Source organism: Schistocerca gregaria, chromosome 2, assembly GCF_023897955.1.
Source record: "Schistocerca gregaria isolate iqSchGreg1 chromosome 2, iqSchGreg1.2, whole genome shotgun sequence".
Classification (NCBI taxonomy): domain Eukaryota; kingdom Metazoa; phylum Arthropoda; class Insecta; order Orthoptera; family Acrididae; genus Schistocerca; species Schistocerca gregaria.
In genome coordinates this window covers 474,256,670-474,284,158 of record NC_064921.1, presented here as the reverse complement: position 1 = coordinate 474,284,158, position 27,489 = coordinate 474,256,670, and the positions used below count along the sequence as shown (strand labels likewise).

The window sequence follows — 27,489 nt, the reverse complement described above, 5'->3', positions numbered from 1 at the left end:
CTTTCCCCCATTCCTGTCAATTGTTCCCTTATGCTCCCCCTGAAACTCTCTACAACCACTGGTTCTTTCAGTTTATCCAGGTCCCATCTCCTTAAATTCCCACCTTTTTGCACTTTCTTCAGTTTTATTATACAGGTCATAACCAATAGATTGTGGTCAGAGTCCACATCTGCCCCTGGAAATGTCTTACAATTTAAAACCTGGTTCCTAAATCTCTGTATTACCATTATATAATCTATCTGATACATTTTAGTATCTCCAGGGTTCTTCCATGTATACAACCTTCTTTCATAATACACCAAAAAGCAACGATAAATTAAAGGATTGCTGGACGAGGATTGGTTTGGGTTTAGAAAACGTTCAATTCTGACAGTGAATTCAATAATGGAAACAACAACAAACAAAAAGCATATACCTCACGCTCATTGTGGAGGGGGGGGGGGGGCTTCAGTGCTATAAAGTATATTGAAAAGCCAAGGTAGTCCCATACTCAGGGAATAAGCGTAGGGGAGCAGGTGCAGGAATCCTAATCGCCATTTCAGGCAAGGTCCTAGTGGAAGTAGTTTGCCATTGCCTTCCTTCGAAGCGTTATGAAGCGTGCACCTGCGTCCTGTGGATGGCTTTCGTGAGTGCTTGTACAGAGGGGCGTTGGGGTTATATTGTTGTGAATGAAAGGCAGGCTGGCGGTGAAACCCGGTGACGACACGTACCCGACTCGTCCCTAATTGCACCAAGCTGCCGCCGTACGGCACCACCTCTCCTCCCCTTTCCAGCCAAATAGTGGCAGTGATAATTTTCCAGCGTCAGCATTCATTCCAGCATACTTTCAAGTCGAGTTCCACCGCACAAGCGTGCGTTAGCGGTGTCACTTAAAGCGGCAAACTGAACTGGTATTAAATGCTGGATTTTCGGTAGCAAACAGGGATAAAGTTACGGGAACGCAATGTATAGATTAGAATTGGAAATTATTAGAGAGGAGAGCCAAGAAATCAAAGTTCGCATTCAACATGTTAAAGGACATGAACTTAGGTATTTGCCGGCCGATGTGGCCAAGCGGTTCTAGGCGCTTCAGTCTTGAACGCGGGACCGCTACGGTCGCAGGTTCGAATCCTGCCACGGGCATGGATGTGTGTGATGTCCTTAGGTTAGTTAGGTTTAAGTATTTCTAAGTTCTAGGGGACTGATGACCTCAGATGTTAAGTCCCATAGAACTCAGAGCCATCTGAACCATTTGAATCAGGTATTTATCTCTACTGATAAACACTTACATCTAGAAAATCGTGCTGAACGTGCAAAAAGAGTTACTACATGCAGTAAAAGTGCACAGCAAACAAATATATGGACAAAAAAAAATCGCGACACCAAGGAGGAGTTGGTAGCTTGTTTCTACATCTGAAAGATGATGTCTATTCAAATTTCGCGCCAATTGCATAACAGTGGCGCTAGTAGCGCCACTGCGAGGATGCTCCTTGGCACAAATGCAGTCATTATATATGATGGCTGGCAGCGGTGTCTGGGGAACGTACGGTCGCAAGAAGAGAGGTTCCAGACTGCCAGGTGCCTCTAGCGCATCGCACTGCAACTGGGGCAGCAATCTGAGCAAGCAGTTTGCATCACAATGACACAATGAACTGTTACAAATCGGTTACTTTAAGTACAGATCTGAGTGAGACGACCTGTAGCGTGCATTCCACTGACCCCAAACCACTGCCGTTAGCGATTTCAGTCGTTCACTGGAAGGCAGTATGGAAGTCTGTTGTGTTTTCTTATGAAAGCTGGTTCTGCCTCGGTGCCTAAGATGGCCGTTTGTTGGTTTGGAGGAGGCCAGCTGAGGGCCTGCAATCAACCTATCTGCGTGCTAGAGACACTGGACCTACACCTGGAGTTATGGCCTGGGGTGCGAATTTGTAAGAGGGCAAGAGCACTCTCGTGGTTATCCAACGCACCATGACTACCAGTTTGTACATCAGTCAGATTATTCGACCTATTTTACTGCTATCCATGCACGGCGATTCAGGTTGTGTTTCCCAACAGTATAACGCTCGTTCATTAGCCGCAGATGTAACCCAACGTGCTCTAGAGTGTGTCAAGATGTTGCCTTGGCCTGCTTGATCACCAGATGTCTCCAATCGAGCACATATGGAGCATCATCGGATGACAGCAACTTCACCGTCATCCACAAACAACATTAACCGTCTTGTATTGAAAGATCAAGTGCAACAGGCATGGAACTTCATTCCACAAACTGATATCCGCCATCTGTGCAACAAAATGCATGCACATTTGCATCCTTGCATTCAACATTCTGACGGTTACACAGGTTATTGATGTACCTGCATTTCACATTTATAATGGCTTATCTCGCACTTATTTTAACCTGTGATCTAGTAATGTTAATCACATATGCTACCTACGAGGGTAATCCCAAAAGTAAGGTCTCCCATTTTTCTTTAAGTACATAGACCTGTTTATTTCTGCAATGGTTTACATCAGTTTACAGCTTGAACATTTAGCTATTTTTCCATATAATCACCATTTCTGTCGATGCATTTTTGTAGACGCTGTGGCAGTTTTTGTATGCCTATGTCATACCAGCTCGCCGCCATGCTGTTCAGGAAGTTATGAACCTTTTCTTTCACCTCGTCGTCGCAGTTGATCGCTTTCCGGCCAAAAGTTCTTTTAACCTAGAGAAGAAGTGATAGTCACTGGGCGCCAAACCAGGACTATAGGGTGGGTGGGTGATTATGTTCCACTGAAACTGTTGCAGGAGAGAGACGGTTTGCCGAGCGATGTGTGGGCGACCGTTGTCATGGAGAATGTGTACGCCCTTGCTCAACATTCCTCTTCTCCGGTTCTGAATTGCCTGTTTGAGTTTTTTTCAGAGTCTTACAGTACCTGTCAGCCTTAATTGTGATCCCAGTGATTCAGCTCCGACGACGAGGTGAAAAAATAGGTTCATAACTTTCTGAACAGCACGGTGGCGAGCTGGTATGACAAGGGCATACAAAAACTGCCACAGCGTCTACAAAAATGCATCGCCAGAAATGGTGATCATGTAGAAAAATAGCTAAATGTTCAAGCTGTAAACCATTGTAGAAATAAACAGGTCTATGTACTTATAAAAAATAGGAGACCTTACTTCTGCGATTATCCTCTTATATAAACGTACTCCCGAATTTCATTACTCTACATTAACTACTTTTTGGTGCTGCGATTTTTTCTCGTCAGTGTACAAACAGCTTTTCTGACAACATCAAATAGGAAACACTTTCTTTACGTTCTGAAAAATTACTAGGCGTTATTGGTTAAAGTCCTCCGCAACGTTTTTCTCTCTTTATGTGACGGCTGATCTCAAGAACTGCTGTAAGGATTTTGATATGGTTTTCACTATTAGACAAAATGATTCACGAGGAAGCCTGGTGTATATAATTCATGAACATTTCGAGCGTAATGGCTGAACTACGATAATATTTACCGATTGAGTCGTGTCTCCTGAGGACTTTCCCGGCGTGCGTTGCTTAAACCACTACATGAAAGCGACTATAATTTAGAGTTAATATTCAATTACCTAAAGCTGTTCCTCGAATTTTAATCATTCTACGCAGTGGCATGTAAACAAAGTTACCTCTACGCCTGACAAGTGGTCTGGCCTTAGTGCTACCCGTGAGAAGCCGGGGTAGGGGGTTCGCTAGTGATATTTACTTGGTCACGAACCGGCTTTCCGACGTCGTAAGCCACCATCAGGTAAAAGCCTGTTCGTGACAAAGTAAATGTAATTTTGCATAACATTAGGGAAGTGTTTCCTATTTATTATTATCGTCATGTGCAAGCACCAACGGAAAACTCAGTTAAATATTCTGGCGTTAGTATACATCTGGCTGGAAGTAACAGATGCTTACAAGAGTTATGAAGTGGAATGGAGACACTAATTGGCACCAGTTCGAGTTAAAGGTGACGAGAAGTTGCGGGGACGAGCATGTGCTTGAATATCGAAGTTAGAGAAGACACTACACAACTGAAGGAACTGAGCAATTTAGAAAGCAAGATTACACAATAGGCAGAGCACGGAAGACAGACCGCTAACTGTTACACTGGAAAAAAGGCTTCTTTTTAAAAGTTAATTGTTGTCATATACGAGCATTAAATTCACGAAAAAAGGAAGATTAGTATTAACGGTTGGCCAACGACGAGCTCATTAGGATGCATCACCAACTCGTCGAGGTGGGAAATCGGTAGTGCATTATTCAAAGGACCCATCCCGGCATTTGTCTTAAGATGGTGGTGGTGGTGGTTAGTGTTTAACGTCCCGTCGACAACGAGGTCATTAGAGACGGAGCGCAAGCTCGGGTTAGGGAAGGATTGGGAAGGAATTCGGCCGTGCCCTTTCAAAGTACCATCCCGGCATTTGCCTGAAGCGATTTACGGAAATCACGGAAAACCTAAATCAGGATGGCCGGAGACGGGATTGAACCGTCGTCCTCCCGAATGCGAGTCCAGTGTGCTAACCACTGCGCCACCTCGCTCGGTTTATCTCAAGATTTAGAGAAACAACACAAAATCTAAATATGCAAGTCTGCACGGGGTTTAAAACCGGTTCCTTGCGAACGGGTGTCCAGTATCTTTAACTACTGTGCTACCTCACGCGATGGAACAGAGAGAGAAATGAATTGAAGAGATCAAGTGTGGAACATGGAGGTCTTATAACGGAATAATTGAGGAAAGATATAGAAAGTAAAGCGTTTCCTGAAGACGTGGGCAAGTGTGTGGGACATGTGCTGCAGCATCAAACGCTAGTCAATTTGACCGATAGTGAAAACGTGCGAACAGCTTTAACTCTTTTAGTGACACAGGTCAACAAAGATACCACTGACTTAAAGGTGCTTACTACTTTAATTATTACGAACAATAGATTGCATTGGTATTGATACAGGAAATTTCACAAGAACGCTTTACGACTTTGGGGACAAGTTCCTTACACCAAAACAAGAAAAAAGTATACAGTAAACATGGGCTTTAAATTGCGTACCTTAAGAGCTATGAGCACTTGTTCAGTAGAAGCGATGTGTTTCTCAGTAGAAAATATTAACAAGGGCTCACAGGTCCTAAAATACGCTATTTAGAGCCAATGTTGACTACATTTTTTCTTGTTTTGGTGTAAGGAACCAATACCCAATTTTTTAAAACGTCGTTCTGAAGCACCCCTTATATTTAAAATAGTTTTCTGATATGTATGAATACCATTATTATGTTTCTCACTCGGTGGGCTTGAAGCATCGGCGCACAAGTGAGCAATGATATGGGTATTTACCGATGGCTGTTCAGGCGCCCGTATTCCGAGTAGATTGTGCGTTCAGCTAGCATTTTTCACCTGTGGATTCAATCTTTTGGCATATGTCGGTAAGTTCATTTCATAGAAACATTTCCTACACTATAATGTATAAAACCAACATGAGAGTTGTTTGTAAGCATATTTATAACTAGTTTTCTTCCGCGCCTTGCATGTAAGAAAATAGATTATTGTGAACGGTTTATGCCCATAACTGAACGTTATAAGCATATTATTACGTTATAAGCATATTATTTGCTCACTTTTGCTTGGTTTTTACAGTTAGAAGGGCTTTTACATCTATAAGAAAAACGTCATGCAGGTGGCATAGTTTCATGGCCGATGAAGTTCTGGCTGATGGTGAAACGAACTGCTGGGAAGAGATTGCAGAAGATCACGCAAAAGATTCAGAATATGGAGGAGAGACTGATGAAGATACTGTAACTACTATTTCTATAGTTTCAAACACTACCACAATAACTGACAGTTAGGTAACACAATATTAAGTGGACCAGTGGTTGAAATGTCTCGTACAGATGCAGCAGGTGGGGTAGGCTGTTAGCCTGTGCTTGAAGAAGCATTTCATGAAAGGCTTGAAACTAACTCTGACGCTGAGTTGGTTGTATATATATTTTTCCATTTTTAGGTCATATATATATATATATATATAACCTAAAAATGGAAAATGTCTGACTCCTGAGGGCATATGTTTACTAATAGAAGTTAAGACTGGTCATTTCCTGCATACTTTTTCAAATCTTCTCAGTGGAGATTCTGTGCTACAGATTTATTGTTATGAATAATTACGCCCCTCTAACACACGGTGGACTTAGAAATACATAACATTTTGAGTAGTTTTATTGATTAGTACACCCAAGGAGCACACACTAGCATTGTTTCATTGTTATGTCGGATAAAACATTTTTTTTCTTTCAAAGGGTTAAATATCAAAAAACGTGCCTTTCACGCATGAGGAAGCTGGCGACAGCAAATGTGCTGTGATGACGCTAACCTGAAGTGTATGAAATTTTGGCTGGTGTCAAACCATTCGGGACTGACAAGGAATCATGGTCACACATAACGCGACAGCAGTAGGTATCCAGTACTGTCGTACATTTTGGCCTACACTCCCGCATAAATGTTCACCAGTGAATGCTGTAGTCATTGGTGTAGTCGAAGCAGACGACACGCAGTCCTGCAAGTCCCAACAACTCCTGCGCTCAAGAGGCTTGTTTCTTAGCAAAGTAATCTGAAACAGTGTGTGGGTAAACAAACAATTACATTGCGCATTCGCCTCTTCCAAGCACAAGAATACGGCAGGAACCTGCTCTCGGGGACAGGTAGAAATAAACAGTTTTTCCCCTAGCACTGTAGCATATGTAAACAGATGACCTTCGCAGCTTGCAGCGTCAGGAATGTTCAGAGCTGTGTCGGTCGTGTCTCCTTCATGAGTACCCTCAAACAAAATACTTCTTTTTTGCATGCCTTATTTATGGAACAAAACAACGATATCGACGGATTCTTCACTCCCTACTATCTAACTATACATTGACATTTTAGTTAGTTGCCTGCCTTCGTCGAAATGACGTGATGAGACTATGAAATGCGGATTTCCCGGAAGCATCATAAGTGTCGCAGCATGACGAAGTTAGATAACTGATACATTGGTCTGAGAATCTACACGAGAAGGATCAATGAAGTAATGGGAAAAAAGCGATACAATATCTCATGAGTCAAAATATTATGCCTGGTGCATCAGCAAACACGAAATTAAGTACCGTAAGGAAACAACTTCGGGAAAAAAACATATAATTTATACGAAGGAAGTTTTACGTAGTAGCCATGAATGCAACCAATAAAACACAAGCTGAAAACTTATCAGCAGAGAATTTTTGTTTAGTTCCTAACATGGCACTAAGGTAGTTACGTGTACCACATAATTTCCGTTAACCGTCTAGCACCGTAATGATGTGCAGCCATTAACTCCAGAACGACTACTGGACCAGTAGATTGCAAGAAAGTAACACAGAAGGAACAACTTTTCCCTTTTGCGACAACTTTTCCCTTCTGATAAATAGCACGATATAATAAAATTCATTTACACGTTAGAAGAATCAGCTCAGGAACTAGCACAACCACAATAGATCTAAACCCCTCTATAACCGTGAAATTATCTTTTTCTGTCGATTTATACAGTCTCAGATTTATCATATAGATACCCAACAGTACAACATAATGTGGATACGGAGAGTGTTAATGGTGCATAAAATTCGGTGGAAACCTCTGAGCTTTATTTCATTATTTGATTTTGGTTTTCAGGAAATGCGAGAATTTCTGCAAAAAATGTCAGTTCACTCCCTATTTTGTCTCCTACCCAAGACGTATCTAATAGCACGACAGTAAAACAACATACAAACTGGTAACGGCAGTTGACCAGAAACATAGAAGTACCACGAATGATAGTACAAATATTTGTGCTTGACTGTATATATTTCATTCTGCTTCATGACACATAGAAGAATATTTAGTGATAATTCTATTTCAGGGAGAAAAGAAACTGTCGAATAAAATGTAGTGAGTCACGTTAAATACACTGTACGCGGATGAGTTTAAAATATTATATCTGATAGGTTTTCCAAGTAAATGTATATTCAGCAACAGCGAGAAATGTAATGCAGGGTAGCATATATCCGTTACAAGAGAAAAACAGTAGAGGAAATCAGGAAAATAGACAATCGCTATGGAAGCTTCTGAACGATCCGACCCCCTCCCCCTTCCCATCTTGACCATTTGAGAACTACCTATTGCTGCAACAAACGACAATTCGAAATTGTTAAGTCCACATCGTTTTATTAAGTAAATTATACGAGAAATTTCGAAAAGAACGTGGTACGTTGTCTTTCTCTGAGGCTTTGCCATTTCACATCTTTCGCTGAGTTTGCTTCTTCCTCTTAACGTATTCTCATTTCCCATGTTTAATTCCTCTTAGGAGAATATAATGGGGAGCGACTGGGTCGCCGTATAGAAATGCAACCGGCAGTGCGACATGATTTACACACAATGTCAAACGAATACGCTAGTCAAAGAGTTTCTCCGAAGAAACACGTTAACTTGCGATCGTTTTAAACTCACAACTGCCTTGCAAGCAATTTATAACTCATTTAGCTACCCTCATTTACATCGTTTTCAAAGATATTTCGGTTTTCACGATTTCTCCACCTTCTATGATCTTCCACCTCTCACCTCGTAAGACCTGTAACCTTGCACTTAGAGGCTGCAATCTATTTTCAATCTAATTTCAATATTTTACCTATTTCCTTTCCTTTTTGAATTCTGGGGGAAAGACAGAATGTTAATCGCAAACAAAATGTTCTTTACCCAGAAGATATTGTCGAAGATTTAAACTTTAAAAATAAGCGCTTTTGCATGTGGACCGAAATGGAACAGGTTCAAGAATAGAAACGTAATCTGCTTACAGAGGATTTTGCTTATTAATATGAAAACAGCTAAAAAATTGCAGTTTTTTTAAATTAAGGTACAAAACCATATAAGAAGTTACTTGGGGTAAAGACTTATGGGACAAACTGAAGTTATAAAATACCGTCATTCTACAACCGGCATACGCTGGTGAGGAATTATGTCAGTCGAGCAGCTTAAGGCCTTCTAAGAAATGGTTACAGTTGTGCATCTACAGACACAAAGTAGACATACTTAGGTCTACGAGATGTATATTGATTGAAGTCTGCTCCAACTGTGCTTTTGGCGTCTATTTGTTATCGCCCCGCAAATTATAATTTCGGACTCATAGTCACAGATACTATGCTGGTTGCAGAAAATTGATGGAAGGGTTGGTGCAGCTGAGGAGTGGGCTAAAACGTTTGAAGATATTCGTTTCTTAAATCACAAAGAAATCAGGCCAAAAAACTGACTCGTGCGAGGAATTTATATAAGTACAGATTAATTTAATATTAGAAAAGAAAATGAAGGGAGGAAGGAAGATTAGAATTTAACGTTCCGTCGGACACAGACGTCAACAGATACGGAGGGCAAGCTCGGATTTTTTCAAGGATGGCGAAGAAAATCGACAGTGGCCTTTCAAAGGAAGCGTCCCGGTATTTCCTCGGAGCGATTTACGTAAATCACGAGAACCTAAATCAGGATGGTCAGATGTGGGTTTGAGCGGTCGTCCCCACGAATGCGAGTCCAGCGTGCTGGCCATTGCGCCACCTCGCTCTGTACTTACGGTATACGCAGATATGTATGGCAAAGAGAAACTTCACGAATTACTCGTTACTGCCGTAAGAGAAGGTATCTCACAAAGACAGTATCAGAACATAAATACGACACTGATGGTAAATCATCATGAGAAACTATGAGCGCCATGGAAGTGGACTTACTTTCCGCTTTGGCACCACCGCAACTACCGTATGTTTCGTCTCCCCGCAGTAGTAATGAATTACGAATGTATCGAAACACATATATAACGATGATGATATAATGAGACTAGTTGCGCGCTACAGAAAAGAAGTAGTTACTCGTGGCGACTGGCGAATCGCGCAGCGGAAAAGACGGGCGCCTACGTCTTATGCTACCCCACAACGCACAGCTACTTCCACGTCCGGTGATGTATTTTACGACTTCTGTGTGGACATTCCCTAGTGAGAAATACACCGTAAATTGTGAAGTCGGCGAGGTATGGGCAACGAAGATCTCTCCTAGGAGCTCGAGTAGCTAGACTCCACGTGCGAGTAAGTCGTGGCCATGAGGCTCGGCGGAACTTCCGCCACCATCAGGAATACCGCACCGCGCTTACGCAACGAACGTCTTAAAGTACTCGCCGCTGCCTGTACTATGAACGCACGCTCACGCCAGTAATGAACTCCGCCCGTGGAAAGAAAACGGAAGTTTCAATTAAAATATAATGTAATGCAGCAAATACACGTCTCGTTCACACGAAAATCGGCTTTCCTTTTGTAGTTACTAGAGTTCTTTGTGAGAAGGATAAACAATTTGCGTAACGTACGAACAGAGAGGAAAAATAATTAAAAAACAAAAAGATTCTTATAATTTTTTCTATAATCGAAAAAACTCAAAAAGTGGAAAAATATATAGTTTTCCACGTTTCCCTGAAGAGTTTTGTGAAGAACTGACTGTCTATATTCACGGAATAGATGACTGCAACTACTTGACTTAAATAATGGTTTATATGTTACTGTCAGCCTTATACCGAGTATAACACTTGAGAGAAAATAAAACAATGTGTCGGAATGGCTGTGGAACTTTGATGTCGTTCTACGGGCGCCGAGTTATTCCAACTGAATCACCCGAGAAGCAGTCTGCAACACTCCTTTCACTTCCTTTTCCAGAATCCTGAGGGAGTCCCGGTCCAATATACTGTTTCAATTGTCGCGTATTTTCGAATAATATAATAATAAGTAAGAAATTTCATTAATCACCACTTTCAGGGCCTAACAAGGAGGAAAGCGAATAAACTCTCTGAAAATACAAGGATGATTTTTAAAACTAGAAATCGCCACCAGCAACCGACAGTTATATCGGAAAGAAATGGAGACAGTCTACTCGAGTGTTATTTCAAGTTCTCGCAAACGTGCAAATTAATGATCCTCGTGCGCCCTTACGTAAAATATGTTAAATTAATGGTGAATGAAAGAGTCCTCTTAAAGTTACTTTTGTAACTAATGCAGCCATCAGGTATTATGAGCAAGGAATAATTATTTGGAATCACCACTGACTTAGAAACTTCAATAATCGTTGGGAAATTACACTATCAACGGTCTACGGTAACACGAAACACTGCTGTCGGTAATGTTCGTTAGAACTGCCTTCAGGTGACAAAAGCGGCAGCGCAGGGCTCCATAGCGATACACTGGGTTGGTGGAATATGCTATTCAGGTGGCAGAGTCACGAGCTGGCCAGCATCGTAAGACTTGAGTGACACCAGACAGTTGTTTGGACTCACCTTTCGCTGCGCTGCACTTCCGTCGGCGCCGGTCGCAGCACTGCGAATGAAGTCCGCCGCGACGCGCCGCCTGCGTCAGCCCAGGCGCCGGCGACTATTCAGACCCCGCGCTGCTGCGCACGCGCAATGCGTGGCGCGGCGCATGGCTTCTGGCGCCAAAGTTCGGACGCCGTTCGGCTAAGCTCGGCAGCCGCTCGCCGCAGGTGGCCACGTAGCGAACGCATCGCTCATTGGCTGCTTCGTGCGAGCAATTAAGCTAAATTTAACCACCACCCTTACTGACACGGAGCTATGATTCGCAGACAGGTGAGCGAGTATTTTTTTTTTTAACCACGAAATATGGGAGTTCCAGAAACTCCGCTCCACCACGCCTATACGTGTGACTGAACGCTCATCGGCCATTGCTCGTTATTCATCCCACGAACAGGATCGTACCGAGGTAGTTGCGAGGTAGGACCCCGCGAAGCGCGCAGGCACAGAGGGGGCGCAAAAACTTACCGGTAAAACGTGTTAAGTATTTCTCTATCATGTTTGACTGCGCTACGCACAAAGCTCTTTTACGACATATTAGTCAAACAATTATGTACGCCTGTATTAAGAAAGGGGAAGCGATCAGCAGGAAAAAGTTTTGCTGACTACATTATATGTGGTGTCTGTTCTTTCGGACTTACCCGAAAGAACAAACACCATATTGATCCTGCAGCCACTATGAGTGGGCATTCATTTATATCAATGGGGCAAGTTGAAAATATTGTCAGACCAGAATTCTAACCCTGGTCCCCCGCTTACTAGGCAGATGCGCTGTCCATTATGCCATCCAGACACAGTGTCCACCACAACCGCACGGACTACCCTAGCACGCCTCCCTTCAGACCCAAATTGTGGATGGAATAATGGACAGCGCCTCTGGGCAACATGGCTCACTGATACAATATCCTGTTTGTCTTACAACATAAGTCAACAGAAACCTGGTATGGGAATATGAAGAAATATTTTAGAATATGAGCAGTGATTGTCTTGGACATTCATAATGTCGTCGTCAAGGTTTCAATAATGGCTAGAATATGGGAGGAAAACAATACGGCGTTCAGTCACATACAGGGTGTTTCAAAAATGACCGGTATATTTGAAACGGCAATAAAAACTAAACGAGCAGCGATAGAAATACACCGTTTGTTGCAATATGCTTGGGACAACAGTACATTTTCAGGCGGACAAACTTTCGAAATTACAGTAGTTACAATTTTCAACAACAGATGGCGCTGCAAGTGATGTGAAAGATATAGAAGACAACGCAGTCTGTGGGTACGCCATTCTGTACGTCGTCTTTCTGCTGTAAGTGTGTGCTGTTCACAACGTGCAAGTGTGCTGTGGACAACATGGTTTATTCCAGAGAACAGAGGATTTTTCTGGTGTTGGAATTCCACCGCCTAGAACACAGTGTTGTTGCAACAAGACGAAGTTTTCAACGGAGGTTTAATGTAACCAAAGGACCGAAAAGCGATACAATAAAGGATCTGTTTGAAAAATTTCAACGGACTGTGAACGTGACGGATGAACGTGCTGGAAAGGTAGGGCGACCGCGTACGGCAACCACAGAGGGCAACGCGCAGCTAGTGCAGCAGGTCATCCAACAGTGGCCTTGGGTTTCCGTTCGCCGTGTTGCAGCTGCGGTCCAAATGACGCCAACGTCCACGTATCGTCTCATGCGCCAGAGTTTACACCTCTATCCATACAAAATTCAAACGCAGCAACCCCTCAGCGCCGCTACCATTGCTGCACGAGACACATTCGCTAACGATATAGTGCACAGGATTGATGACGGCGATATGCATGTGGGCAGCATTTGGTTTACTGACGAAGCTTATTTTTACCAGGACGGCTTCGTCAATAAACAGAACTGGCGCATATGGGGAACCGAAAAGCCCCATGTTGCAGTCCCATCGTCCCTGCATCCTCAAAAATTACTGGTCTGGGCCGCCATTTCTTCCAAAGGAATCATTGGCCCATTTTTCAGATCCGAAACGATTACTGCATCACGCTATCTGGACATTCTTCGTGAATTTGTGGCGGTACAAACTGCCTTAGACGACACTGCGAACACCTCGTGGTTTATGCAAGATGGTGCCCGGCCACATCGCACGGCCGACGTCTTTAATTTCCTGAATGAATATTTCGATGATCGTGTGATTCCTTTGGGCTATCCGAAACATACAGGAGGCGGCGTGGATTGGCCTCCCTATTCGCCAGACATGAACCCCTGTGACTTCTTTCTGTGGGGACACGTGAAAGACCAGGTGTACCGCCAGAATCCAGAAACAATTGAATAGCTGAAGCAGTACATCTCATGTGCATGTGAAGCCATTCCGCCAGACACGTTGTCCAAGGTTTCGGGTAATTTCATTCAGAGACTACGCCATATTATTGCTACGATGGTGGATATGTGGAAAATATCGTACTATAGAGTTTCCCAGACCGCAGCGCCATCTGTTGTTGACAATTGTAACTACTGTAATTTCGAAAGTTTGTCTGTCTGAAAATGTACTGTTGTCCCAAGCATATTGCAACAAACGATGTATTTCTATCGCTGCTCGTTTAGTTTGTATTGCCGTTTCATATATACCGGTCATTTTTGAAACACCCTGTATATGCAAAAAAAAAAAAAAAAAAAAATCACCTCGCTGAATTTGTGCCTTGTGCAGCACACAGTCTAAATCTCATTGGCGTGCTGCCACGGAAGTGTAAGTTCTAATGGTCACTTTGTTTTGTTCGAAAAGTATTATAGTTTTTTAGGTACTTCAGTAGCTTCACTTTGCGGTGGGAGGTTTTCCTTGATTGTTTTTAAAAGACTCTCAAGAGACACTGCGATGAAAGTGGTCTTCTAGGCCTTACGCTGTGATAACTCTTCAAAGCTCAGCTTCTCTACACAAGGTGTTACAGTGTATGAGGAAAATGGGCAACTGAAACGGCAACATGTTCTTGATCCTTTCCATAGAAGCTGACTGGAGATTTTAGAGCTGTGGCCTGATGTATTAATACAATTCGACTGTGCTATCGAAGCGCTACAAGAAAAAATTACTCCCCTTTATTTAGCACCGAGACTGAAATCTACTATGGCGAAAAGTATTATACAGCTACGAAAAGAAGGAGTGTAGAAATACAATAACCAAGCCATATATGATTGTGGTCCTACAACCATCCAAAGCAGTTTTGTTGTTAAAAGGTTGAGAGAAGTGAAGAGGATGGTTGGAGAAATGACTGAATACAAAGTAAACTTGATCTGTGCTGATAAACTGTTTGAGCATGAGTGCTTCGAAGTATTTGATAGAATAATTCGTGAAATGGAAAACAAATCTCTCATATGCAACACCATTTCATTCCTTACAGGAAATACCTTACAAGAAAGCGCTGTTTCTTGACATGATAAACGTGTAGCTCATTTTTGTGCCACATAAAGCAGAGATATTGATACAGTGAAGCTACTAACGAAGTAGCTGCGCCAAGTAGTAGGATGAAAGAGCTGAAGAAAAGCATTGAGCATTGACCTACCTCCCATTATGAACATTTTATCAAAGTATGGGATAAGAGACGCTTACCCGAACAACGAAATAGCTTTGAGGATATTAATGACAATGGTAGTAATTGCAACATCTTGTGAATGCAGTGTTAACAAATTAAAATGATAAAGAGTTGCTCAAGATCGAGTTTGGGTGAAAGTAAGCTATAAAATTAAGATTTGTCGAGAAAACATGGCGCAGCTGCTGAGATTGGCTTCAATGAAAATCTATGAGTTTCATTCAAAGCAAGGAAATGCAAAGTAAAATTATAATAAAAACGTAATTGCTGGAAAGTGTTATTTTCTCAGCTCTTAATTACAGACATTTTCCTTTCTTTCTAACTAATAATTTATAAAGTATTAATAAGTTATAAGGAGCAAATAAAATCTGTTCTTTATTATACATTATATTAAAACAAAAAATACATCAGCTGTCATGATGAAGATACAGATTTTGTAATACTTTCAGTTTCTTTTAGAAAGCTTATACATTTTGTGATTTATTTACTACATTTAAATTGTCGTGTGCAATATTTTTCAATAATGTTTAATTTTTACTAAAACTACCTAAAATATTGTAAAATTTGCTAAATCTGATTAGAAACAAATTTCAGAAAGATAAGATTTGAGAAATGAGAGGGTAGATGTAGAGATATGGCAGTCTAATGTGTACCAAGTTCGTGCGTTCACGGTAAGGAAAGCTCCGCCGACCCACGAGCATCAGGCGAAGTGTTAGAAATATTTTCCTTCGCCTTAACCTTTTGAGTTCCAACAATAAGCGCAATCTTTATTAGCATAGTAAGCAACGAATACAAGAACAAACTGGCAAAAAGTAAACTCTCAGTCGTTTTAAGAAGGTACTTTCACTTCGGAATATAATTCTAAATATTTCACAAAATTAATCTTTATTGTCATAGTAAGCAACGAATATAATAAAAAGTTGCCAAAGAATAAACAATCAAATTGTTTTAAGAAGGTATTTCACTTTGGAACCATAAGAACATACAGTTTTCAACCAACCATCATAATAGCAAATTCGCATTTCTCCTATATAAAATCCCACATCTCAAAACATTCATGACCTCATAATGCCCAAAAACCATTATTGTCCTCAATAACAAGCGAAAATAGGCCTAAAACTTAATAAATTTTGTATGAAAACTACATAGTGTCCCAGTGGTTTCATTTCGAAACCAATCCTAAAAACTGTATTACAAACCCAAATTTACGATACCGTAACTTTATATATACTTACTGTCACTGATCTCCTCAATATGGCCACTAAAAAAATATAATAATAAAAAACCTCATGGCGCAATCTACTACGAGCAGGTAGCATGATCTCCGTGTCGACTGTTGCTTTGAACGCTGTAAGTGACTGCTATACTGCACTACATTCATAGAAGTACCTCACCGTATCACTTGATGTCTCTGCCTTGCAACAGCATCTGTTGTTTATGCTAGACACTGGTACTTAATAATAATAATAATAATAATAATAATAATAATATGGTGGTTTCAGGCAGAAACCACTGGTACCCAAAGGGTTAAGGCATCGCTGCCTGCCCCGAAGCTGTTAGAACAAGTGTTGGCCTCTGCTGTTACTTACACTGTTTAACATGGAGTGAAAATAAGTGCGTAATAGTCTATCTTAACACGCACTAATTGAAGCCAGGAAAATAGGGTCATAAGTAGAAAACTGTTTTTTTTTGTTTGTTTTTCAATTCAACTAATTACTCTTCAATTTCATGTACTTTATAAAACAAGCAGATATCAATATTAAACCTGAGATAACATTAAACTTTAACTTAAACAGCAAATCATGTATTTCACTAATTAAAGAATGCTCGTTACAACAACAAAAACAACAACAACTACTAATACTACTACTACTGCCTTTTTATTGTCTTTGCTGATTGGCTCAGGTAGAACGACGCCTATGTGGACCTCCCGCACGATGAAACCACCGCCGCACCAGATAAAGCCAGACGCGGCCAATCCATCCCACGGCACATAGTAGAAATTTGCGACCTACCTCTCTTCATACGGGTAGCAATACCTATCTACGGCCGGACTACTTGTCTGGCATAGCGTTAATAAATTATACATGTAAACCTCCCTCGTGAATCAGTTTGTCTATTAGTGAGAATTGTATCAAAAACCATACAGTAGTTTCCGAGATAGCCTTTACGTGCAGACAGTAAAACGTTGCAGCGGACGTTAATTTAGCAATATGTGTAGCTGGAGGCTCAGCAGATCAGCACACCTTTTCCCAGTCATCAGTGGTACAAGCGGTATGGTCGCTGCGTCGATGACCCTGTTCGCTGCTGAAACCGAGACGCCCGGGTGACGCAGTGGGCGTCTGCTGGGGAAATCTTAAGGTACGGTTCGCATTGAATTGCTATGAGCGTTATGTTGCCAAGCTGGCCACTGCTATTCTGAACCGTCTGTTGCAACAGTGCTACGAATGACTGCACGCCTGGACTACCAAACTTCCACTGTAATGCACAGTTCTGTCGATGGCTTGTTATTCCACGTGTTGACACCACTGTCGATTGTCTTATGACATATTCTGAAGTAATTCGTCACTGAAGAAAAAACTGTGTGTTGCACAAAAGTGTGTAATAAGGATAATGTGTGGCGTGCACTCTAGAATCTCCTATAGGCTTCTCTTTAAGCAGTGCGAAAGCTGATAACATCCTTACAGTACATTATTCCCTTAGGGGGTTTGTTATCAACAAGCCATCAAATTTCTAAAACAAATTTCATAGGTATAATACTGCAAAAAGAAATAATTTACGCTATCCATTACACTCAATCTTAGAGAAAGAAAGTATCGTATTGAGCAATAAAAAACCTTCGACCACCTAACCAGTAATGTAAAGGATTTACGCTTTCTTTCTTCTTTTTCTTGGTCTTGATCCCCTATCTTCAAGGGGTCGCCATGTTAATTATTCGACCTGGCAATGTTGGTGGTGGAAATTTTTCGCTGATTGGTTTGTGGGGTTTCAGGGACCAGCCTAAAAAGGCCATCGGTCCCTTCAAATTTTTGGAAATTTGTGGTAAGGTCTTATGGGACCAAACTGCTGAGGTCATCGGCCCCTAGGCCTACACACTACTATTTAATCTAACTTACGCTAAGTACAACACAAACACCCATGCCCGAGGGAGACTCGAACCTCCGGCGGGGGGAGCCGCGCGAACCGTGACAAGATGCCCTTAGGCCGCGCGACGTAGTTTTATCCCATATGAAAGTTCGTAAACCTTCTCTAAATGTTTAAGAATCGTGTAACTGAGGCAGGACGTCGGTACCAGGTTAGTTTTCACCCAGTTTGATATGGGGAAGCTCCAGAAAACTACACCCAGGCTGGCCGACACGCGACCCTCGTCGTTAATCCACAAGGGGGATTCGATCAGGTGCCGGCGTGCCTTCTCTAATCCGGAAGCGTTAACAAACCCGCGCGAATATCCGCGGGCGGTTCTGATACGACGAACTTAACACTTTCGTGATTAAAATTTATTTAGCATACATCTGAAAAATAAAAGATTAACGCCTTTTTCCTTTATGATAAATACGAGGGTGAGACAAATCAAAACCTTAAATATTTTTTAAATATTATTAATTGTAAAGAAGTGGTACAAAGCTATATCAATTTTAAACATAATCTCCCCCACGCTCAATGCAAGTCCCTCCAGCGCTTACAAAGTACATAAATTCCATTAGAAAAATATTCTTTTGGTAGTCCGCGGAACCTCTCATGCACCGCGTGGCGTACCTCTTCATCAGAACCAAACTTCTTTCCTCCCAATGCGTCTTTGAGTGGTCCAAACATATGGGATTGGTATGGTGAATGACGAAGACACTCAAAATGCAGGTCTGTGATTGTTGCAACTGTTGTACGGGCACTGTGGGGCCTTGCATTGTCATGCTGCAAAAGGAAACCTGCTGACAGCAATCCACGTTGCTCTGATTTCATTGCTGGCTGCAGAGGATTCTTTAGGAGATCTGTGCATGATGCACTGGTGACAATGGTCCCTCTAGGCACGTAATGCTCCAAAATGACGCCTTTTTCGTCCCAAAAGAGAGTCAGCATAACCTTCCCTGCTGATGGTTTTGTTCGAAACTTCTTTGGTTTTGATGATGAAGAATGGCGCCATTCTTTGCTCGCTCTCTTCGTTTCTGGTTGGTGGAAGTGAACCCAGGTTTCGTCCCCAATGATTCTTGCAAGGAAACCATCAAGGCGCCGAAGAAGTTCTTCACAAGCACCAACACATCGTTCTCTCATTTCAGGAGTCAGCTGCCATTGCACTCATCTTGCAGACACTTTGTGAAACTGGAGCACATCATGCACAATGTGGAGTGCTGACCCATGACTAATCTGTAAACATGCTGCAATGTCATTCAGTCTCACTCGGCAGTTTTCCTTCACTATGGCTTCAACTGCTGCAATGTTCTGTGGAGTCACAACTCGTTGTGCCTGACCTGGACGAGGAGCATCTTCCACTGAAGTCACACCATTTGCGAACTTCCTACTCCATTCGTAGACTTGCTGCTGTGACAAACATGCATCACCGTACTGAACCTTCATTCGCCGATGAATTTCAATAGGTTTCACACCTTCACTACTCAAAAACCGAATAACAGAACGCTTTTCTTCCCTGGTGCAAATCGCAAGTGGGGCGGCCATATTTATACTGATACTGCGACGGTATGTGTGCATCTGCACTATGCTGCCACCTACAGGCCATTCTGCACGCTGTTTGTAGCACGCTTACCAACTTACAGGATAACGGCGCGAAATTTCGATTTGTTATTACAAAATTTAAGGTTTTCATTTGAGTCACCCTCGTAATAAACTTTTAGTACAAAATAATTTAAGCTGGCCGATGTTGTAAGTATCGGTGAAGTGGGATACCTCTGAATCTAACTAGATCCATGTCTTCAAGTGATCTTATCAGGATGGCGATAAAGGAAAAAGTATAACAAATCAGTACCAAAACACACTTATTCTCCTGCCAACAATACAATTACAGGGGTGAGTAGTAATGTTCCAAAACAATGTCTATGACGTATAAGAAAGCACAATTAGTCACTTCAGACACTCTTCGAATAGAGAAGATGGTAGAGCACTTGCCCGCGAAAGGCAAAGGTCCCGAGTTCGAGTCTCGGTCGGGCACACAGTTTTAATCTGCCAGGAAGTTTCATATCAGAGCACACTCCGCTGCAGAGTGAAAATCTCATTCTGGAGAGAAGATGGTGATTTGATCTTATTTTCGTGAAACAGGCACACTATAAACACACGCCGCCCCATCTGATCGCTCGCAGCCTTATATATATCCACCCAACAGTCCGTTGTGTTTTTCTCCAAAACACCTCACTACATGCTTCCAATAGACAGATATGAGATAAATAAATGTGGTGTGACTAGGGCCTCCCGCCGGGTAGACCGTTCGCCGGGTGCAAGTCTTTCGATTTGACGCCACTTCGGCGACTTGCGCATCGATGGGGATGAAATGATGATCATTAGGACAACACAACACCCAGTCCCTGAGCGGAGAAAATATCCGACCCTGCTGGGAATCGGACCCGGGACTGACATTCTGTCGCGCTGACCACTCAGCTACCGGGGGCGGACAGATATGAGACACAAACGTCCCAGCGCTCAAAACTTCATATTATTTTAGCGGGACATGTATGTTTTATCAACCACGAAGGGGTTAAGGGATAATAACTTCAAACAGAAACTGAAATTATATCTCCCTAACACCTCTTTCTACTCCAAAGAAGTACAGGGCGCTTGGAATGTCGCTGTGGAGTTACAACATATGTTGGAAATATTCGCGGACGGCTACACAAGTCTGAACCCGCTTAATTTTATCGGAAAACGTCTCCGGAGATGCTTCCCCGGCGAGTGAGGGACCGTCGGTTTTTTTGATATGACACGTTGCCCAACAAACTCTTCCAGAAGACCCATTGCGTTTTTAGCTGCGAGCTCAGTAGCGCGATATTGTTGAAACCACAAGTAGCTCATTTCGTCTTCCTTTTGCTGGCCAGTGAAATCGTGGATCATTAAACAATAACTGATTCTTTAAAAAATAAATGTCCAATAATGCGCTGTCTGGATATTGGTACATAGCATCCGGATATTGGTACGGTCACTCCAATTTTCTGATGAAGCAATGGCGTTTCATGAACAGTACGAGGATTCTCCGTTGACGATAATCGTGTGTTTTGTGTGTTAACATGACTGGAGATGTGGGACCAGGCCTCCACTGTAGAGGAATATCAATGGTATTCCACTCAGTAAGAGATGTAAACCATTTGCTGTAACTGATTCAATTTTCAAAGCCTGCACCTTTCAATTCATGCATGGAAACGATTTCGACGTTTGCCTAACCGCTTTTATGCCCCGTGCAAGCTCGATATCTTCTTCTTGTGCCATCTTGAGCAACAATACTGCTGGGCTGTGCTGCACAGTCAGGAATATCCATCTTCTGTTAGTTTATTTAGGTAATTGTCAGTGCGTGGGGCATCTAATAGTGGCCCTGTCTCTCGGAATTTCTCAATAGATCAACGAACTGCATAACGATGGGGTACAGCTGCTACCAAGAATGTTTTAGCAAATGTATCCTGCACTAAATCTGAGTATTTACCGCCCTGTCAAAACACATGTTCAACAAGAGAAATACGTTGTTCAGATGAAAGAACCATTGTTTAAAAACTGACCACTGCACATCACACTCAATATCCTTCGTCAACTGAAACATACAGTTAAACGTTACGCAACACTAGAACAAATTGAAAAAAATCGCATATCTACGAAAAAATAGTTCTGCCAATTTGTGACCTGCTAATTTTGTTTCGGGCTTGAACGCAATCTACATCCGAAATCAGTGGTCAGTACAAAGCTACTTTCAGTATGCACTATACTGTAGTATTTTGTGTGTGTGTGTGTGTGTGTGTGTGTGTGTGTAAAGGATTCGTTGAACATAATTAAGAATAAGTAACTTATTGTCTTCAGCTACTACAACTCTCGGACTGTGTCGAAGTTCCATTCTTCCGAAGCGGCGTTATCTGTCCTTGCTAAACACCGATAAATTCTTTCATCTCTTTGTCCGCCTCAAACGTTCGTCACTTAATCACTGAACAGTTGAGTCAATATTTTTCACGTAGAGACCAGCGCCCACGTTGACGCTGTGTTTCTCGACTGCGGAAGGCAATCGGTACACTTACCCAAAGCCCTTTAACGTGCTTCTAATTACCGAACCAAATTTGTGACTGGATTCAGGATTTTTTTGCACACAGAACTCAACACGTCGTTACTAACGCAACAAAATCGACAGATATTAAGGTAATTTCGGGAGCACCTCAAGGGAGTATTATAGCTTACAATTTATATTAATCGTCTAGCAGACGACGTTGGAGATGTTGTTGTTCTCCACAGGAACGTTGCAACGTTAGATGACTATGACAATGCAGGAAGACATGCAGAGGACTACTGCTTGTCGGGGGACTGGTAGCTGACCCTGAAAGTCAATGAGCGTAGCGTACTGCGCGTAAACAGGAGAAGAGATGCACTACTGGCGAGAAATCACTGGAAACTGTATTTCCACGACGAAAAAAATCAGAGAAATTTGATCTCATATGAGGTTCTTACCGCGCACTCTTCGCGAGTGAAACACAGAAGGGAGGAAAAGACAGCGGTCCGAAATGTACCCTCCGCCACAAAATGTAACGCAGCTTGGAGAGTATGGTGTAGGTGTAGTAGAGGCAGTGCCGTATAATCCCATTCCGTCCTCCTCGAACTTAAGGAAAACTATGCTCTGCATTGTTGTACAAAGTTAACTCTCATTTATTGACAGCGCAGTTTTCAGAAAGATCCACCCACGAATTACATCCAATCGGGTCCTTTAGCTGGTGAGAGTTGTATCACGTTCATACAAATTTGGTGTTAGGCAGACATCTTTCAAGTGTCCTTTAACTGCCACTAATACTTTAGACATATGTCCCTTTATTTTTATAAGTTACCGTCACACTGAATGTGTGCCATTAAAAACAATCACGGTGGAATCTCGTATGATTCAACCGGCTACTTGCAAGCAGAGGCACAGTTTAATACGCAATCAAAGCTGTGCTGCAACTTAATGTCTTCGCATACTCCAAGTATTTCTACGGGTGAAACTTGAGTTAAACTGTACAAAAAATCCTAGTGAATGCTAACAAACCAATGCTCCAGTCACGAGAGGATTGCCTATTTTCTTTTACACTTGTGCCCTTAGATCGAACATCAGTTTATTTACGCAATAAAGACAAGTAAACTACCACAAATTAGATTCTGTACAGCATTTACTGGAAGAATCTTAAGGAAATGCAATCCGACAACAAAGGAAGTAGGTTACAGTACGCTTGTTCGCCCAATGCTTGAATACTGCTCAGCAGTGTGGGATCCGCACCAGGTAGGGTTGATAGAAGAGATAGAGAAGATCCAACGGAGAGCAGCGCGCTTCGTTACAGGATCATTTAGTAATTGCGAAAGCGTTACGGAGATGATAGATAAACTCCAGTGGAAGACTCTGCAGGAGAGACGCTCAGTAGCTCGGTACGGGCTTTTGTTAAAGTTTCGAGAACATACCTTCACCGAAGAGTCAAGCACTATATTGCTCCCTCCTACGTATATCTCGCGAAGAGACCATGAGGATAAAATCAGAGAGATTAGAGCCCACACAGAAGCATACCGACAATCCTTCTTTCCACGTACAATACGAGACTGGAATAGAAGGGAGAACCGATAGAGGTACTCAGGGTACCCTCCGCCACACACCGTCAGGTGGCTTGCGGAGTATGGATGTAGATGTAGATGTAGAAAGATCACGTTTTACAAATGTTGCTTCTCATGAAAGCTACCGATTTTCAAAACGTTAACTACATCTCAAGATAAAATATTGCAACAATAGTCATCTTGCTAAGGGAATGCTAATTTGTCAGGGAAAGATATTTTTTAACTTGACATTGCACCGCAAACACGAGACTTCTCCCAAAATCATTTATTCAATCGATGGCCTCTGTCCCCCGTTGCTGTCTCTTTTGCCACTTGAAACAACTTATTCTGATATGTGGGCGTCTTACAACTTCTGCGTCGGAGAGACCTACAACAAACTGACAGCACATGAAGGTATGAAAGCTACCAGATACTCCGTTACATGCCGCACCACATTCCTCTCGAACAATTTTACACTTATTTTAGAATCATACAATCTGCCCTTTGGATCCGACGCCGCAATTTGTGCGCTGGGCCTGACCCCCCTCCCCCCCCCCCCCCCCCCCCAAACAAGCGACTATCTCGTCGCATGCGGCCCGCTTCTTCTCATGTACTGGGAAATTTGCATGGTCCAGTCATATTAATGTGACCACCGTCAATGTTCGACATCAACATGCAATATTGGCAGGTGGCAGCACTAGCAGTGAAGCGTGTCAGGGGGGAGAGGGAGGAGGGAGAACAGGGCGCGGAAGACAGTGCTATCGTTGTCGTAATGTGGAAACGGGGCAATTACTCTGACGCCCAAAAGGGCATGAGCATCGCCTTTCAGGCCAAGGATGGAAGCATTTCCGAAGTTTCTAAACTGTTCGCTTGCTGCGATGGCTAAAGTACAGCGTCCATGGTGAATAGCACTATCCAAACCCGGTGCTCTAGCAATTGCTGTACACCACGGGCCATAGATAGAAGAGGTGGACGATGGCTGCGAATGTATGTATGGGCGAATATATGTGCAACTGTTGAGCTACTCACGGCCTAGATAATCCAATGGTCTACCAACAGTGTCTCATCAATGAGTGTTCGGCTACCGTTGCTGCGTATGGGCCTCCGCCGGCGCCGTCTCTCTCTTATTATAAGCCTTACTTGAGAGCTGAGTTGATGAAGTGTTTTGTCTTAGCGACATTTACTTCTGCCTTTTGGAGTGGAGGGGTGATAGTCATGGCTTTTTTAGTCTGGTCTTGTGGTTTGTGAGAGAAGTGTTTTATTTTCTTGGGTTTATCTAGGATTGGGTAGTGGGTTTGTGAGTTTTCATGTTATTAGGGATTTGGGGGTTTTGATCCTAAATTCTCTTGGGAATCTAATGAATATAATGTGGTTGCTGAGTGATGGCAGAAGGGTGTAAACTAGGATTTTTTTACTTGAGTTTTGTAAAAATCTGTTGGATGTACACTGCAAAGAACATCCCGACCGCCACGCAGCACCAAGTGGAAAGGGTGGAGCACCTGGGCAACTAATGTAAATATGGTGAAGTACGTAACAGTTACCATGGAACTAGAGGCCCTTTATAACCCACTAAAAGATCCTTTTTAAGAAGAAAGAATTAAAATTTGATAGCAAAATAGTCAGTCCTAGTTTAGTATTCAGCTTAGACTGATGCACTGGAAATATGAACCAGGCTAGGACTATTGCAGTAATTACTGATTCAATCTATTAGGTTCATTTATTTTAGGTGGTGGCTTCCACAATGACATTTTACAAGTACATACATTAAACTGATACAGATTGGAAAATATGAAACAGCTAGTTAATTGCTGCAAGTGTTGCAACTGCAAAGTCTTTTAATTTATCCTTGAATATTCTTTTTGGGTAGTGGTGCAAAATGTGGTCCAGTGTTCGTTCCGAAGTTCTGCAGTCACATTGGTCGTCATCGGTAAGTCCCCACATATGCAGCTTTGCTTTGTTCACAGGGTGGTCAGTTCTCAAATGGCTAAGGAAGTTCCACATGTTTATCACGTTTTTATTACAGCACTTTGTCTGTCTGGTACAAATTTTGCAATTGATTTTAAACCAACTTTACAATGAGGTAGAGACCTGAAATTTTTAACTGCAAGGCAATCCAATATTAACTCGCTTTCTTGTCTGTCTGATACACCTAGCTCACATGGAGGTGAAGAAGATTGGTAATGCCTAACACCTCAGTTCTCCTGCAGGACCAACGTGTTGTGCATTCAGTATTGGAATGCATTCCAGGCAGTATGCCAGCAGATGGATACAGCTGTTTGTCTTTCTGTCCAGTACAAATTTTGCAACTGATTTTAAACTAACTTCCGAATGAGCTACACATTTTAAATTTTAAACACAGCTCAGAACTAGAAGCAGTGCAGTATTAACACGCTTTCTTGTCTAGCGTGTGGCAGGGGGTACCTGTGTACCATGCAATATCCCTTTTTTCTGTTCCTGTTGCGTGCAGACCCTGCTCCCTGTGAGCATGAATCTCTCTAATTTTTACCTTCACAGTCTTATTCGCAAGGTATATGTCACAGCTAGCAATTTGAGTCAGGTGAGGAGATACTAAGATTTACCACATGTCTCTGCTGTAATGTCATCAAAATGTTTGAAATCAATTGAAGAAATTCACACACGCAAGATTAAAAAGCAGAAAATAATTATTTAAATAAAAATGAATGTTAATGTACCCCATCTGAAATCGGGCTGAAAAATATAAAATTGTATCTCCTAGCACTATACAGATTCGTAGCCCCATATAGATAATGAGTACGAAAATTTCTGATTGCGAATTTTTAATAGTTGTGAAAATACTTGAAAAATATAAAACGTGGATCGTGGAGCACATGCGATACATAACTAACTGATGCATGAACAGTTTACCTCCTTACTATTATCTATTGTTTACGCTCATGTTTCTCATTTTAAATCTTGCAAGTACTTTCACAACAATTCAAAATTTGCAATCAAAAATTTTCAGGGCTGTCTGTACGGGGCTAGGAATCTGAATGCAGCTAGGAGAAATTATTTTATTGTTTTTAATTCGATTTCAACATATGGTCTATTACAAATTCATTTTTATTTAAAAATTCTTGGTACTTTCATTCCATGGATCAATTTTTTTCCATTTGTTTGGTTATCGTTTTGTAGCTACATTGTGTGGTGTATGTGTATTCTGTCTGCAAAATGTGTTGCGAAGAGAGTGAGCAGTAAAGAAGTAATACATTTAAACGCCGTGCCTGACTGGCGTTTTACTGCATGGACAGCGAAAATGTAGTAAGCGATAAAGTTTTTTACTTTCATCATTTTGTGGCGAGTGTTGGATAGAAAAGATTTCTAAAAGTTTGAAATTATTTGTATAGTTTTAGAAGAGGCTAAGAGCTCTCATTTTGAGATACTGGACGAGTAGTCCCCGTGAAATGCGCGCTGTCACTTAACGCTGCCTAAAGACAAACATTGTCATTGAGTTTCTTTTGGCGGAAAACCAGAGCATCCCAGATATTCATAGGCGCTTGCGTAATGCCTACGGAGACCTGGCAGTGGACAAAAGCGCGGTCAGCCGTTGGGCGAGATGGCTTTCCTCAGCTGTGTCGTGCAAAACCTGTCTGGTCTCCCGTGTGTCGGCCGGCAGCCGCAGCTGTGACTCCTACACTGTTGAAACAAGCGGAAACTCTCATCCGAGGTGGTCGACGGATCACAATCCAGTCCAGAGACTGGTTTGATGCAGCTCTCCATGCTACACTATCCTGTGCAAGCTTCTTCATCTCCCAGTACATACTGGAACCTACATCCTTCTGAATCTGTTTAGTGTATTAATCTCTCGGTCTCCCTCTACGAATTTTACCCTCCATGCTGCCCTCCAATA

At 42.1% G+C, this 27,489-nt stretch overlaps 1 protein-coding gene across 4 annotated transcripts in view; it reads right to left on the bottom strand.

Annotated features, from left to right (window-relative positions):
* Positions 1-27,489, bottom strand: part of LOC126326538 (thyroid receptor-interacting protein 11-like) — a 414,334-nt gene that overhangs the window by 218,490 nt on the left and 168,355 nt on the right. For 2 of the 4 annotated variants that reach the window (XM_049995711.1, XM_049995718.1), the window contains exon 1: positions 11,307-11,396. The exons of the other annotated variants lie outside the window; for them this stretch is intronic. The gene's annotated coding sequence lies outside the window, so the exon portion shown is untranslated. Of the gene's footprint in view, positions 1-11,306; positions 11,397-27,489 lie in introns of those variants that run through there. 4 annotated transcript variants of the gene reach the window in all.